The sequence below is a fragment of the Eubalaena glacialis genome, chromosome 9 (genome assembly GCF_028564815.1).
Source record: "Eubalaena glacialis isolate mEubGla1 chromosome 9, mEubGla1.1.hap2.+ XY, whole genome shotgun sequence".
Lineage (NCBI taxonomy): Eukaryota > Metazoa > Chordata > Mammalia > Artiodactyla > Balaenidae > Eubalaena > Eubalaena glacialis.
This window is the reverse complement of record NC_083724.1, coordinates 106,503,928-106,518,725: the sequence shown is the minus strand read 5'-3', so window position 1 is coordinate 106,518,725 and position 14,798 is coordinate 106,503,928. Positions and strand designations below refer to the sequence as shown.

At 39.5% G+C, this 14,798-nt stretch overlaps 1 pseudogene; it reads left to right on the top strand.

Moving 5' to 3' along the window:
* Positions 1–9,204: 9,204 nt before the first annotated feature.
* Positions 9,205–10,568, top strand: LOC133097498 (leucine--tRNA ligase, cytoplasmic-like; annotated as a pseudogene).
* Positions 10,569–14,798: the final 4,230 nt, after the last annotated feature.

The following is a 14,798-nucleotide window of genomic DNA, read 5'->3' as shown; positions in this document are numbered from 1 at the left end:
TCTTCTACTCCACACATGCTCTCAATTTCTGGGAACTTGTACTTGGAATAATGTGGTTTCCTACCACTGAGGCTCTGATGCCTGACCCCTGTGGCCTCATGTCTCTCAAGGACTGGGCAGAAGTTCTGGCACCAAAGTATACAACTTTTGCACAGGCTTCATTCATGGAAACTGGTTTTCCTTTTTTGTTGTTGTAGTTGCATTTCATTTTTTTCAGGCATTATTCACGTCTTATTAAGCATGATATCCCTTGCACCTAACAGTGCCTAAAAACTCAGTAGGCATCCAATAAATATTTGTTAACTGAATAAGGGCAGGAGGGCAGGGAGGGAAGCCTGATATCTGTAACTATAAATTGCAGACTCTTGTTATTTCTATACTTTTGACATAAACAACTACAAAAAAATGGCAGCATCTTGTAGAGATCTCCATGTCAGGGAATTTTATTGTGAAATTTCAGCAGATTTTTTTTTTTTTTTTTTTTTTTTTACTTCTTTTTAAATCATGTTAGTATTTTGCTGTTATTACATGCTGTGATGGTGTTAGAGTGGGATTTGCCAGAATCGTGTTTGCCCCATTAAAAACTCCTATTACCATTGTCATGATTGTTTCCTTCAGTCGAGCATAATCTTGTTCTCCATCTCCAGATACACTGACCATAGGTATATAAATCATACAGTATGGCTTACCAATAACATTACTAAAGTACTTAAAATACTTTACACGCAAACCTTTTACAGTTATCATTACAAAATTTGTGAAATAATGTTACTCACTATGATGTGGAACCTTGTGATACATTATTTAGTGTTTTATTAAACCTGGAAGCTCACTAGCTTTAAGGAGCTTTCTCTCATAGGTAAATGGACACCAACCTACTTGGTCATTGTTCACTAGTTCTATGCCTCTGACTCTCTGAATCTCTGGTGTGCAAGGTGTAAATTTATCGGAATAAAATATAATTAAACACAGTGTAGATGCTCAATGAATACATAAAAATCCCACCATTATGGTGTAAAAGTGGTCTAAAGAATTTGATCACCTAAAGTGTGGGGTCACATTTCTGAATGAGTCAAATTCTATCAGAAGTATTACTACATTTAGAAAATGAATGAATGAATCATTAAAATAGATATATAGTGACCTCCAAGTATTTATGCACTCATTTGTTTTGATATTATTTGAACTTATTAATAATATGCTTTGAAAGATGAGACCTTTGGCTACTTGGCTACATTAGAAAACACCTGCTGTTGGAATATGTCCAAATGAATCTTCTATCCTACTTTACGCCTTTGTTTGCTTGACAGCCAGGTATGAGAAACCAGGTAATTTAAATTTTTTTCTACAAAATGAATTGCTCTTTGGTTCAGTTAAAATGCCAAATGAGTAACTTACACATTTGTCATGTGTTTTCCTTGCCTGAGTGTGAAGCAGGCTCTCTGGCTACAGACACTGTCTGCTGTAGCTGAAATGAAAAGACCCAGCTCAGTGTTGGGTTCATTCTAGGATTAAAAAAGCTTTACAAGTAAGGATAGCTTTATATTAAAACCAAAATGAGACCAAAATAGAGGGGATCTTTTGCTAAATTGAATGAAAAGAATATGTGATCAAGGATCCCTGTGGTAATGATAATTTTGCAGCAATCGTTCTAGACCGAAGGCAAGCTAAACAATACAGCATTTTCCATGCCATGTATAGATGGGGTTCTTATTTAACTTGCATTCCACTGTTTTTAGTGTTTTATTTAAACTAGAGTGTGAATTTTATTGTTCTTGAGCTTGTTTCCCAAGGCATCACATAACTTGTGTATGAAGAACCAGGAGAGATGGTTAAAAGGAAGAATGTGACTCAGTAGCAGGTGGGTCTCCCAGGGGCTGCTGCTGGTCCATGAGCCTCACATTCATTAAACATGAAGGTCCTAGAGGACTGACCATTCAAAGATCACAAAGGGAGTGATTCTCCTTCCAGTAAGAATGGAATAAAGGGAACAGAATTTATATCTTGCCTTACCCAACTGAAAAACAGATCAAATATAGGAAACAACTATGGATTACTGCTTGGATGGTTTGCTGGCCACGGAGCATCATAAAGGGTGCCCAGATGTAGCCCAGCAGTGGCAGGATCCCTGGGTTAAGGAGACACAGCTCAGAGATGGGGGTGGCCAAGGCAGCTATGCTTCACAGGAGAGAGTGCCCCAGAGGAGAGATCTCCACAGAGAACTCCAGAAATCTGTCTGCAGATATGTGAATGAGTTCTGAAAAGTGTGAGTACCTGAGGAGACAGGCCAGAGAAAGATCACCAGAAAGGATCAGGGGAGCAATCCCCAGGTTCACACAGTCCAGGAATAATTCATGTTCCACTAGCCAGATTGGAAAGACTCCTAAGAAACAGGGTGTTGAGAAAAGTAGTCAATAGTGTATTGTCTTAGGAGTAGGGACAAATTAGCCCTAGAGTAAAAATCAAGTCTTGGAAGGATCAAACTATTTACAAGTACCTTCAGTATGTACCAGGATAAAGGCTAGTAACATTTAAAGGAATACTAAAAAAAATTCCTACACCCAAGAATATATTTACCATATCTATCATGCAATAAAGAAAACTACCAAATATGCAAAGATCTAGGAAACTATAACTCATGATTAGTAGAAAATCAATCAGTAGAGACAGATCCAGAAATGATACAAATGATAGAATTAGTAGACAAGCATGTTAAAATAGCTACTATGGATGTTTTCCAAATGTTCAAGAACACAGAGGAACACATGTGTATAAAAGAGTTATTGGAACATATGAAAAAAAAATAGAAAGGACCTCAAGAAATAAAAAATATAACGTCTGAGATGAAAAATACACTGGATGGAATTAACAGCATTTTAGACAATGCACAAGAAAAGATTAATGAACTTGAAGACCTAGTAATAGAAATCATCCAAAATGAAACAGAGTATGAGTAAACTGTGAGACAACATAAGTGGCCTAATATTTTTGTAACTTGAGTCCTAGAAGTATAGAGGGAGGTGACTTGATGAAAACTATAAACCCACAACTCAAACAAACAAGAACAAAAACCAAAACTCAACAACCCCAAGCAGAAGGATCATGAAGAAAATTACTCCAAAGCATATCATAATAAAATTGCTTAAAGTGAGTGACAAAGGAAAATCTCCCTGGCATGTAGAAAACAAAGGGCACATTCAGAACGGAGAGATGAGGATGGCAGGGGAGGAGTGGCCAGTGGGCCTAGGACCCTCTGCTTGAATGCTTGTATGTCCCTCATTTGTCCTCCTGGGCCCAGCTCACAGGCCAGCTCCTGTGAGGGACAGGAGGGGACACTGCTTACTCTTGATTGGCAAGATCTGTTTTACTGATGTAGCAGGTGAGGGAGGATATCACCCTCTCCCCTCACTCTGTGTACCTGTCTCTCCAGACTATCTTTGAAGAGGTTTGTGTTTGGAAAGGGTAGAAAAAGAAAGACTTGCCCTGGCTGGGTCTATGAAACACACTGACAACAGGCACAGTAAACAGAACAAAAGGTATGCAAATTTATTTTGAACATCACATGAATGGGGGTGTCTCAGGGAAAAAAAGTGAATACCCAAAATGGTGATGAGATTTGAGAGCTTATATACTGTCTTAATAGGGGAAGGGGAGAAGGGATGTGAGCATTTTAGGGGAGAGTAAATGATTTACAAAAAAAAAAACAACAAAAAACCAGATGGAAGGTGTGGTAGTTTGGGACAAAATTTGAGAGTGGTGGTGACTTCCTGTCTCTTCTCCTGTGATAAGAGTCAATCTTCCCTGGTGAGTGAAAAACTGCTGGGAGGGAATTGATGACAACTGAGTTCTTTTTTTTTCTTTTCTTTAATTTTTAAAAAATATTTATTTATTTATATTTAGGCTGCCCCCTGGTATTAGTTGTGACATGTGGGAACTTTTTAGTTGCAGAGTGCGGACTTGTTGCGGCATGCATGTGGGATCTAATTCCCCAGCCAGGGACTGAACCTGGGCCCCCTGCGTTGGGGCCACAGAGTCTTACCCACTGGACCACCAGGGAAGTCCCTGGTTCTTTTTGGAGGATTTGTCTTTAGGCAGATAAGCATTTGCTTTTTTCGAGTGCCTTCAGATTGAAATAATCAATATACCAAAGAGGCATAGTTTGGGGTGGTGTTCCTGAATTCCTTCAAAGGAGCTTAGAATTTGTTGGTGCAGAGTTAGAGCCTTGGGAAATACAGAATCCAATACAGACCTTAGAATTTGTGGGTGCAAAGTTAGACAGAGCCTTGGGAGATAATGTCACTTAAATATCTTAAGAGCCACAAAAAGACAAAAATCCCAAATGCAAGGAGGTTAGGTACCATCTTAAGGGGGAGGCTGCTGATCTTCGGATAGGAGAATTAGATAATGTACAACTTGAGTGATTGAAACACGGGCTGAGACTCCCTTTGGTACAGAAATATGTCCCTCATTTTGAGAAGGATCACCTCGATTTTCTGGAGCTGAGGGAATAACCTTGCTTGGGTTGGTTACTTCACTCCACTCAGGTGTCATCACATGCTTGTGTCTTCGTTGTGTCAATGTATCTAAAGTATGTGTAGACCTAATTCATAAATCAAACGTATAGAGTTAATATTTTTGTGCATACTTAGCATTTTAAGTATTTTTAAAGTTTCAGAGATTTGGGGCCCAACAATCTTGTAATTTCAGCTTAAAATGTGTAATTAAATAACTGACCAGACTTTTTTAATTTTAAAAGAAAATCTTACTCTTTGTAAACATTATTACCATTTAAAATAACTTACAATTCATGAATTTATGAAGATTGGTGATTATTGGGAAAATTTTGTTCACTAATCAAACAACAAAAGTACTTACAAAGGAAATCATATATATATATATATATATACACACACACACACACACACATATATATACACACACACATATATATACACACATATATATGTATTTTGCTACTTTTTTATTTAAGTATAGTTGATGGAAATCAAATATATTGTTAAATGTTTAAGGAGACTTAAGTTGTATAAAAGCCTTAAAATTTATTTAAAGATTTGCTAGATATATAAATAGAATAATATGAATTATAGGTTTACTTAAAGAAGAACTAGGTTTTTACAATTTTAGAATTCACTAATTTTAAATTTGTAACTTTGATATAGCAAATATTGATTTAAAAAACAAAGTTTGCTCCACAAAGTAGTTGAAATGTGTACAAAGAGCTACTCTCAAGGATATCCAAAATGTGCTTTGAAAAGAAGGAACTTTTCCAATAAAAGAAGGACTCTAGGTCAACAGGAGCCTTCCCTGAGCAATGAAGGTGCAGGTGGAGCTCATTTTATACATTTCTGTCATTCTTTGTATCTTTTACAGCAAGTATGCATCAGTTTTCTAGTTAGAAAGTGTTTTAACAAGAAAAAAAATCCTTCATCTTCCTTTTCTTCCCAAGGGTGATCGATAACTCATGTTGACTTAAAAAACACACACACACTGTAAGAGCTGTGAGTTGAGTATATTCAGCATCTTGCTGAGGACTGTAGACCAGGAGACAGCCTCTCAGCCCTGAGAAACTGTTCCGAAGCAGTAAGGGAGAAGCAAGGATATATATGAGATTTTTGCTGGAAAAAACATAAAAGACAAACAAACAAAAAAACCATGTAGTTGAACGTCAGATTACTGCTAATCACAAAAAACAGACATATAAAGTTAATGATTTTAGTGCTTTTCTGTATATGGAAAGATGCAAAAATCTGGGGTCATTGAAATTTTTCCTTAGATATGCATCTTAACTACTTAGGGGCTGGTATCCAAAGCCCAGAATGCTTGCTGTTTTTCTCCATCCTGAATTCCCCTCAGGTGCACAGGCAACTGCAGTGGCTAATGGCTTGATGGTTGTAGAACGGGAATAGCAGGCAACATTTTTTTTCCTTTACCCTCAGAAGTCTAGCTCTTCATCTGCAATAATGGAGGAGGGGTACGGAGCCCACTGAGGAGCCTGGAACATAAGGGGTGAACAAGGGTAATTAAGGAATGATTTGCCGGATACTACTCCAAGAAGAGCTTCGAAGGGCCAGTTGACATTTGTCATTGAGAACCAAAAACCATCTCTCCTGGAATTAAAAATTCTTCCCCTTAGCCTCCACCACCTACCAGCACAACATCATTAGCAGAAAGTCACTGCAAGCACTCTAGCTGGGCGAACTTATATTGAATTTAATTGACATCCAAGGCAGAGAGAAAAAGCTATGCTTTGCCAATTTTTAATGTATAGATTAGCAGCAGTATCTATGGACACACATTAGAAGCACATTCACACATGGGGGTGCTTGCTCAAAAGGTTTTCAACTTCGAGATCGAACATGTTTGGAACTCATCTATTTAGAATATTCCAAATATTCTGCCTCACAGGAGAGGTGATCAGAAAAAGACTGAAGATAACAAAATTCTTAGCTTTTGATTTACAAAGTAGGTTTCTGAAGTCTCAAGGCAGAGATTTTAGTTTGAGAAAAAAAACTTGAGAAGTATGCAAAGTGGGTTTGAGACTCAAATGCCAAATTGCTAAGGACTCACAGATTTGGGGGATATCAAAAGAATAGATGAAACTGGCCTCTCCCGCCCTCCTGAAATGAAGACTCCCTCCTCCTCCCAGGAAGCTGGCATTGCTATGAAAAGTAGAAGCCCTTGGGATCAGGGCTTGGGACAGATCATACCTGGTGGGAGCCTCTCTGTCCCTAGGCTGCTGATGCCCGGGAGCTAGCATCTTAGCTACGTTCTCCATAGGTTTTGGCTTTGTCCTGGCCACAGATTGCACCTCTATGGGTTATCCTGGATGTATGTTATCTGCTAGAATGCCAGTGCTCACTGTATGTGCCTCAGGCTCTGCTCAGCCCTCTGAATCATCCTCATACCCAGAGGAGGTGTGGTGAGGCCCAGACTGAAGTTGGTAGATGACCCAGTCTTGAAGGCAAATTGTGAAAATAATCACCACCCAGGGTCCTTGTTTGCAAGCATTGTGGCTTCACAGATTTAATAGCTCTGATAGCTCTGAGGGACTGCTCCAAAGAGGCAAGGGAGGATCCAGGATATACAGGAGTTTTTGCAACAAAAACCAGGTACTCAAAACATCAAAATTTACTGCTAATTAAAGAAAACCAGACATCTCAAGTTAGCACTTTTCTATCTATGGGAAGATGCAAGAGTCTGGGCTCATCGAAATTATTCCTTTGATATGCACCTTAACTATCTAGGACTGGTATCCTGCTTTTCTCCATCCTGAATCTCTTCATGGTGCACGGTCTGGGGCATCTGCAGTGGCCGATGGCTTGATGGCCCCAACATCCTTTATTTACCGATAAGCCTTGTGACATTCTTCATTCTCTTAATGAAGGGAAACCTCACTAAAATAGACTTGGGAGGGCAGAAGGGGGAACACTCACACAGGTACCATTTGAAGTCAATAAGATCCCAACAGGAAGAGAAGTACCTTCCATCTCCTACAGAAATGACACTACTTTATTACCACCAGCAGGAGGAAGAGAGATTTTCTTCTTGCTTGGCGTGGCTCAGACAATGAGAGACTGTCACAACTTAACCAATGAAAAGCCACTATACTTTGAACTCCCAGTTTCCTCTAGTGCAGCAGTCCCCAACCTTTCTGGCACCAGGGACCGGTTTCGTGGAAGACAATTTTTCCATGGACCGGGTGTGGGGCGGATGGTTTCGGGATGATTCAAGCACGTTACATCTATTGTGCACTTTATTTCTATTATCATTACATTGTAATATATAATGAAGTAATTATACAACTCACCATAATGCAGAATCAGTTGGAGCCCTGAGCTTGTTTTCCTGCAACTATATGTTCCCATCTGGGGGTGATGGGAGACAGGGACACCCGAAGTGTGTTGCTTATGTCCAGTCTACTCCATAATCTCATTTTGGTTGCTGTCACTGCAGGAAAACCTGCTTCACAAAGATAGGATGTTGGAAATGGAAGCAAGCTTTTCAGTGCTTTTGTGGCAATCTCAGGATATTCCGCCGTGACTTTAATCCAGAATGTATGGAGTATGGAGATTTGAAGTTGTCTCAAACATACTTTTAAGGCCACCGTCATTTGCAATCTCAAGCAGTTGATCCTCTTCTAGCATGCACAAAGTCAATTCACTTGGCTTATTCACAAATGGGTTGCAGATCCATTCCTTGCCAGTTTGGGGGTCTTTTGTGGTTGGGAAGTAATGCTCAAACTCTTGTGAAAGCTGAGATAGATGAGCAGTTTTGAAGGTTTCATGGTTTCGTTGGATAGCTGGTCGCCACATATTATACAAAGTGGGCTTGGAGAATGTGAATCACCTGCTGCAATTTAAGTAAGACTCTTGGTATTTTCTTTTAAATGCAGCTTTCCTTTTCTTGGCAGCCTGAGAGTCTTCTGCTGTCTCATCATTGGGTCTTTCCTCCTTTTCAAAGAAGCTCTCCAGCGACATTTGTTTTTTACTCATTTTGGCTAGGGTGAGCTTGTGGGCTTACCAAAACTGTGACTGAGACAAGTGCACGGTGCGGGGAAAGAGGCGTGGACAGAAGTGGTAAATAAAATAATGGGCGGGCCACGTGCAGACTAAAATAAGTGTCAAATTCTGACTTAAAGCCTGCCACCAGATGGAGCTTAATTGTCACTTGCCACTCACTGACAGGGTTTTGATATGAGTCTGCAAGCAATTGATTTAGTATGGTCTCTGTGCAGTCAAACCTCTCTGCTAATGATAATCTGTATTTGTAGCCGCTCCCCAGTACTAGCATCACCACCTCAGCTCCACCTCAGATCATCAGGCATTAGATTCTCATAAGATCCTTCGCATGCGCAGATCGCAGTAGGGTTCATGCTCCTATGAGAATCTAATGCCGAGGCTGATCCGACAGGAGGCAGAGCTCAGGTGGTAATGTGAGTGATGGGGAGTGGCTGTAAATACAGATGAATGGCTCACTCACCCGCTGCTCACCTCCTGCTGTGAGGCCTTGTTCCTAATAGGACACGGACCGGTACCAGTCTGTGGTCCGGGGGTTGGGGACCCCTGCTCTAGTGGACTTTTTGTTTATAACAGCCCCTCCCAACTTTCCCTTCTCCTCAACAAAAAGTTTCCTCTCCTTACTTTGCTGCACTTCTTTGCTGGATTTTGATGTCAAAACTCCACAGGCAACTTCCTCACTTTGACCCAAGCTCTTGACAAATATTCAGCCGATGGAATGTGCTTGGCTCTAGCTGATGCTGGTGACACTGTTGAAGATGCTAAGTTTATGGAAACCATGGCAGATGCAGGTATTCTCCGTCTGTACACCTGGGTGAAATGGGTGAAAGAAATGGTTGCCAACTGGGATAGCCTAAGAAGTGGTCCTGCCAACATCTTCAATGATAGAGTTTTTGCCAGTGAAATGAATGCAGGCATTATAAAAACAGATCAAAACTATGGAAAGATGATGTTTAAAGAAGCTTTGAAAACAGGGTTTTTGAGTTTCAGGCTGCAAAAGATAAGCACCGTGAATTGGCCATAGAAGGGATGCACCAAGACCTTGTGTTCCGGTTTATTGAAGTTCAGACACTTCTCTTGGCTCCATTCTGTCCTCATTTGTGTGAGCACATCTGGACACTCCTGGGAAAGCCCAACTCAGTTATGAATGCTTCATGGCCTCTGGCAGGTCCTGTGGATGAAAGCTTGATATGCTCCTCACAGTATCTCATGGAAGTAGCACATGACCTTAGACTGCGACTCAAGAACTATATGATACCAGCTAAAGGGAAGAAGACTGACAAGCAGCCCCCTCAGAAGCCTTCACATTGCACCATCTATGTGGCGAAGAACTATCCATCTTGGCAACACATCACCCTGTCAGTTCTACGTAATCACTTTGAGACCAACAGTGGAAAATTGCCTGATAACAAAGTCATGCTAATGAACTAGGCAATTTGCCAGAATTGAAGAAATACATGAAGAAAGTGATGCCATTTGTCACCATGATTAAGGAAAATCTGGAGAAGATGGGACCTCGTGTTCTGGATTTGCAATGAGAATTTGAAGAACAGGCAGTGCTCATGGAGAATATAGTCTATCTGACCAATTCCCTTGAGCTAGAACACGCAGAAGTCAAGTGTGCCTCTGAAGCAGATAAAGTCAGGGAAGACTGCTGTTCTGGGAAACCACTTAATGTTTTTAGAACAGAACCTGGTGTATCAGTTTCCCTAGTGAATTCTCAGCCATTCAATGGCCACTTCTCAACCAAAATTGAAATCAGGCAAGAAGATAACCGTGATTCTATAATCCGGCGTTTAATGAAAGTGGACCGAGGAATCAAAGACCTTTCCAAAGTGAAACTGATGAGATTTGACGATCCACTGTTGGGGCCTTGGCGAGTTCCTGTCCTGGGAAAAGAGCATGCTGAGGAGACCCCCATTTCTGAGCATGCTGTTTTCCACGTGGACCCCACGAGCAAGAAAATTCATCTTACTGAAAATGGGCTACGGGCAGATATTGGTGATACAATGATCAATCTGGTTCATTAAATTCAGGCACATTGGAGATTTATCCTGGTTTCTGGGGATATTACTACTATGATTGTGCCTACAGGTGGGCTATGAGAACCTTAGGCTGCACCTAAATGTGGTTTGCTATAGTTGCGTGTCTCGAATTGCAGTTGTTTTCTGCTCCCAGATAAACTTGCTTTGCTGGTATAATAACTGGCTGTTTTATTGTCTGGGGTTAACAAAACCTTTGCAGGAAAAAAATACCACAAACAAAAGAAAAAACCAAATAAAAAATTGGGTAAATATTTTGCTACACATATGACAGAAGATTAGTATTCTTCAAGGTGCAAAGAGTTCCTACAAATTAAGGAGAAAAATAAAACAAAGATCCAAATAGAAGAATTGACCATGGACATAGACAATTCACAAGAAATAAATATCAAATGACTGTTTTCTGTTTCATTTTTGAACAGCTTTTTTTGAGATTTAATTCATTTACGGGTAATTCACCCCTTTAAAGTGTAAAATTCAATGGTGTTTAGTACATTCCCATAGTTATGGATCCATCATCATAATCAATTTTAGAACATTTTCATTACCCCCAGAAGAAACTCTGCACACCATAGTCATTACCCTTCAGTCTTCCTATCCCCTCATCCCAGGCAACAACTAATCTAATTTCTGTCTCTACAGATTTGCCTACTTAGGACATTTCATATATATGGAATCATACAATATGCGGTCCTTCATTGGTTGATGATATTGAACACTTTTCCTGTGCTTATTGGCCATTTGCTTATCTTATTGGGAGAACTATTCAGATCCTTGGTCCATTTTTAATTGGGCTGTTTGTTGTTTTATTATTGTGCTGCTAAGTTCTTTGTATGTTTTTATACAAGTGCCTTTTCAGATATGTGATTTGCAGATATTTTCTCCCATTCTGTGGATTGTCTTTTCACTTTCTTGATGGTGTTCTTTGAAGCTCAAAAGTTTTAATTTTGGGGATCACTAGTTTACCTATTTTGTTGTTGTTGTTGCTTGTGCTTTTGATGTTAGAATTAGAAACCATTGTCTAATTTAAGGTCACAAAGACATACCTATGTTTTCTTCTAAGCATTTTATAATTTTTACATTTAGGTCTTTGATACTTCTGAGTTAATATTTACATGTAGTGTGAGATGGGAGTCCAACTTCTTTTTTTAAAATGTGGATATACATTTGTCTGAGCACCACTTGTTGAAAACACTGGCACCCCTTTGAATTGTCTTGGTACCCTGTTGAAAATCAATTGATTTTAAATGTCAGGGCTTATTTCTGGACTCTAAATTCTATTCCATCTATCTATATATCTATTCTTTTTTTTTTTTTTTTTTTTTTTTTTACCACACAGTGGCCTGTGGGATCTTAGTTCCCCAACCAGGGATCGAACCCGGGGCCTTGGCAGTGAAAGCTCGGAGTCCCAACCACTCAACCACCACGGAATTCCCTATATATCTATGCTTATGTAAATACCACCAAGGAATTCCCTATATATCTATGCTTACGTAAATACCATATTGTCTTAATTACTGTAGCTTTGTAGTAAGTTTTAAAATTGAGAAGTGTGATTCCTCAAACTTTATTCTTCTTTTTCAATATTGTTTTGGCTATTCTGGATTCCTTAAATTTGTACACAAATTTTAGGATCATCTTATCAAATTCTGCAAAAATGTCGTCGAGATTTTGATAAGGATTGTATTGAATCTGTAGATCAATTTGGAGAGTATTACAATCTATAAATATTGTCTTCCAGTTTGTGAACATGAGATACTTTCAAACTTATCTAGGTCTTTAATTTCTTTCAACACTGGTAACTTTCAGAGTATAATTTTTGCATTTCTTTTGTTAAAATTATTCCTATTTTACTCTTTTGAAATCTATTATAAAAGGAATTGTTTTCTTAATTTCACTTTTGGTTTACCCATTGCTACTGTATAGGAAAAAATTGATTTTTGTATATTGATTTTATATCCCATAACCTTGCTGAACTTGTTTATTACTTCTAATAGTTTTTAGTGGATTTCTGAGGCTCAGATGACGTTTAAATATATGAAAAGAGACCAACCTCTCATAAAATGAGATAAATGTAAATAAAAACTATCATGGGATATGGTTTTGTTCACCTACTGAACTTGCAAAGATCTAAAATTTTCATATCATTGTATGGGTGTGGTATGTATTAATATTTCTATTAATATTCATACTCTTTATTCAGCAATCAGACTTCTAGGAATATATCCAAGAGCAGCTATCTTCCAGTTCATGTACAGTATCCCTAGGGATGCATAAACAGTATTGAAGTGTTACGTTGTATGTAGGCATGTCACTGTTTGATTCCATTTACATAACCAGGCAAAACTACTCTGTTGAGAGAACTCAGCATAATTGTATCATCATATCATTTAATCAAAAATTTTCAGGGGACTTCCCAGGTGGTCCAGTGGCTAAGACTCAGTGGTCCTACTGCAGGAGGCCTGGGTTCAATCCCTAGTCAGGGAACTAGATCCCACATGTCATAACTAAAAGTTCACATGCCACAGCTAAAGATCCTGCATGCCACAACTAAGACCTGGCACAGCCTAATAAATAAATAAATACTTAAAAAAATTTTTTTGGCAGGATGTTTCTTTAAATCATGAGGACTTCCTCCATCTCAGCCTAACCATAATGCCACCATCCTCCTCCTCCTCAATAAAATAATAACTCTCCTCTATCATCGAGTATTTTGCTTGCTGTTTATTTTATTTTTTTAATTTTTTTTAAAATTGGGGTAGAGTTGCTTTACAATGTTGTGCTAGCTCCTGTTGCACAGCGAAGTGAACCAGCCATATGTATTGCTTGCTGTTTAAAAGTTATTGTTATATTACCCTTTTCATAAGCATTGCATCCAGTTCAAATCCTGCTCCCCAAAGTTATTTCAGTAGCCTTCTACATGGTCACCTATATTTCATAATTCCCACTCTAAATTTTCTTCTAGATAGCAACAGATTGATTTTAAAAAGTCACCCCACAAACCTGACTGAACATCTTCAATTGTCTCCCACTGGATGGTGAAACTCCGTTACATGTGCATAGAATTTAAATTCCCCAATATCCTGGCACTTGAGGCCCTTCACAAACCCTATGTTCTAACAAATGCGCATGATACAGTATTCAGAGAAGTCATGTATTCATTTATAATAAATAGTTGCTGAACCCTTACTGTCCTCTAGGAGGTATATTGATAAGGAAAACAGATCTTGCCTCTGGCCTCTGCACTTTATAATGGGGTGGGTGGTGACTGAACAAGTCAGTGCTGTATGTAATTACAAAAGAGAATCAGTACTACAAAGAAAAATAAACAAGGATGTCAGTAAAAGAGAATAGAGGGCAATCTACTTGTGCAGGTGGTCAGAAAAGGCTTCTCTGAGGAGGTGACATTTAAAAGCATATATTTGCCTGCTGGGTAGAGAATGACCTGGAGAAAGGTGGGAGTGAGCCAGGGGAGTAAGCTGCTTAGTTGACCAGATGGCTGAACTCTGCTCCTGCTGTTTCTTTCTTGGAGTCATTCATTCAGTAAATATTTCCTTAGCACCATGTGATGTCCCCTTCATGAAGTGTAAACATTCTTGTGTATGTAGACATAGGGTCTCCTCCAGAGGCTAATGCAGTACCTTGTGCTCAGTAGGGTCCATTTGATATCTGTTGAGCCAGGGAGTGGAAAGGCTCTTCTGGCTCTCTTTCTCATTCAGCAGTGCTGTGACAGTGATAGTTTCAATTATTTGAGAGAAGCCTGGAAGGGGAATGGCGCTCTAATTTATGATTTTCCTGAGGTTCCAAGGTAAGCCAAAAACGAGTGTGGAGAAAGAGTACTTTCTGAGAGAATTCCTGAGAAGAAGTGGTCCTCTTTGGTTCTTCTGGTCCCACTGCTGCCAGACTTCCAAGGAAAGAGGCTTGCAAAATCCGGCTCCTTCCCCCTCTAATAGGAAGCTGCTGGGATCTACCTGGTCTGAGGCTTCCTGGGAAGCAAGGTGGCCAGACCTTTCCATTCAGAATGGGAAAGGAAGGGACTCATACCCTCCTGGTTGAGGTTGTTGGAGCCAGGGCAGACTGCCTCCAAATATGCCACAATGGCACATTGATTATTTTGAATTAAAGTTACTTAAGAAATGGCCAACGCAAGAGGGACACTCTGACCTTCCCCTCTGTCTCCCTGAAAACAGGAAATAAATCTCCCATGTGAAAGGTACCC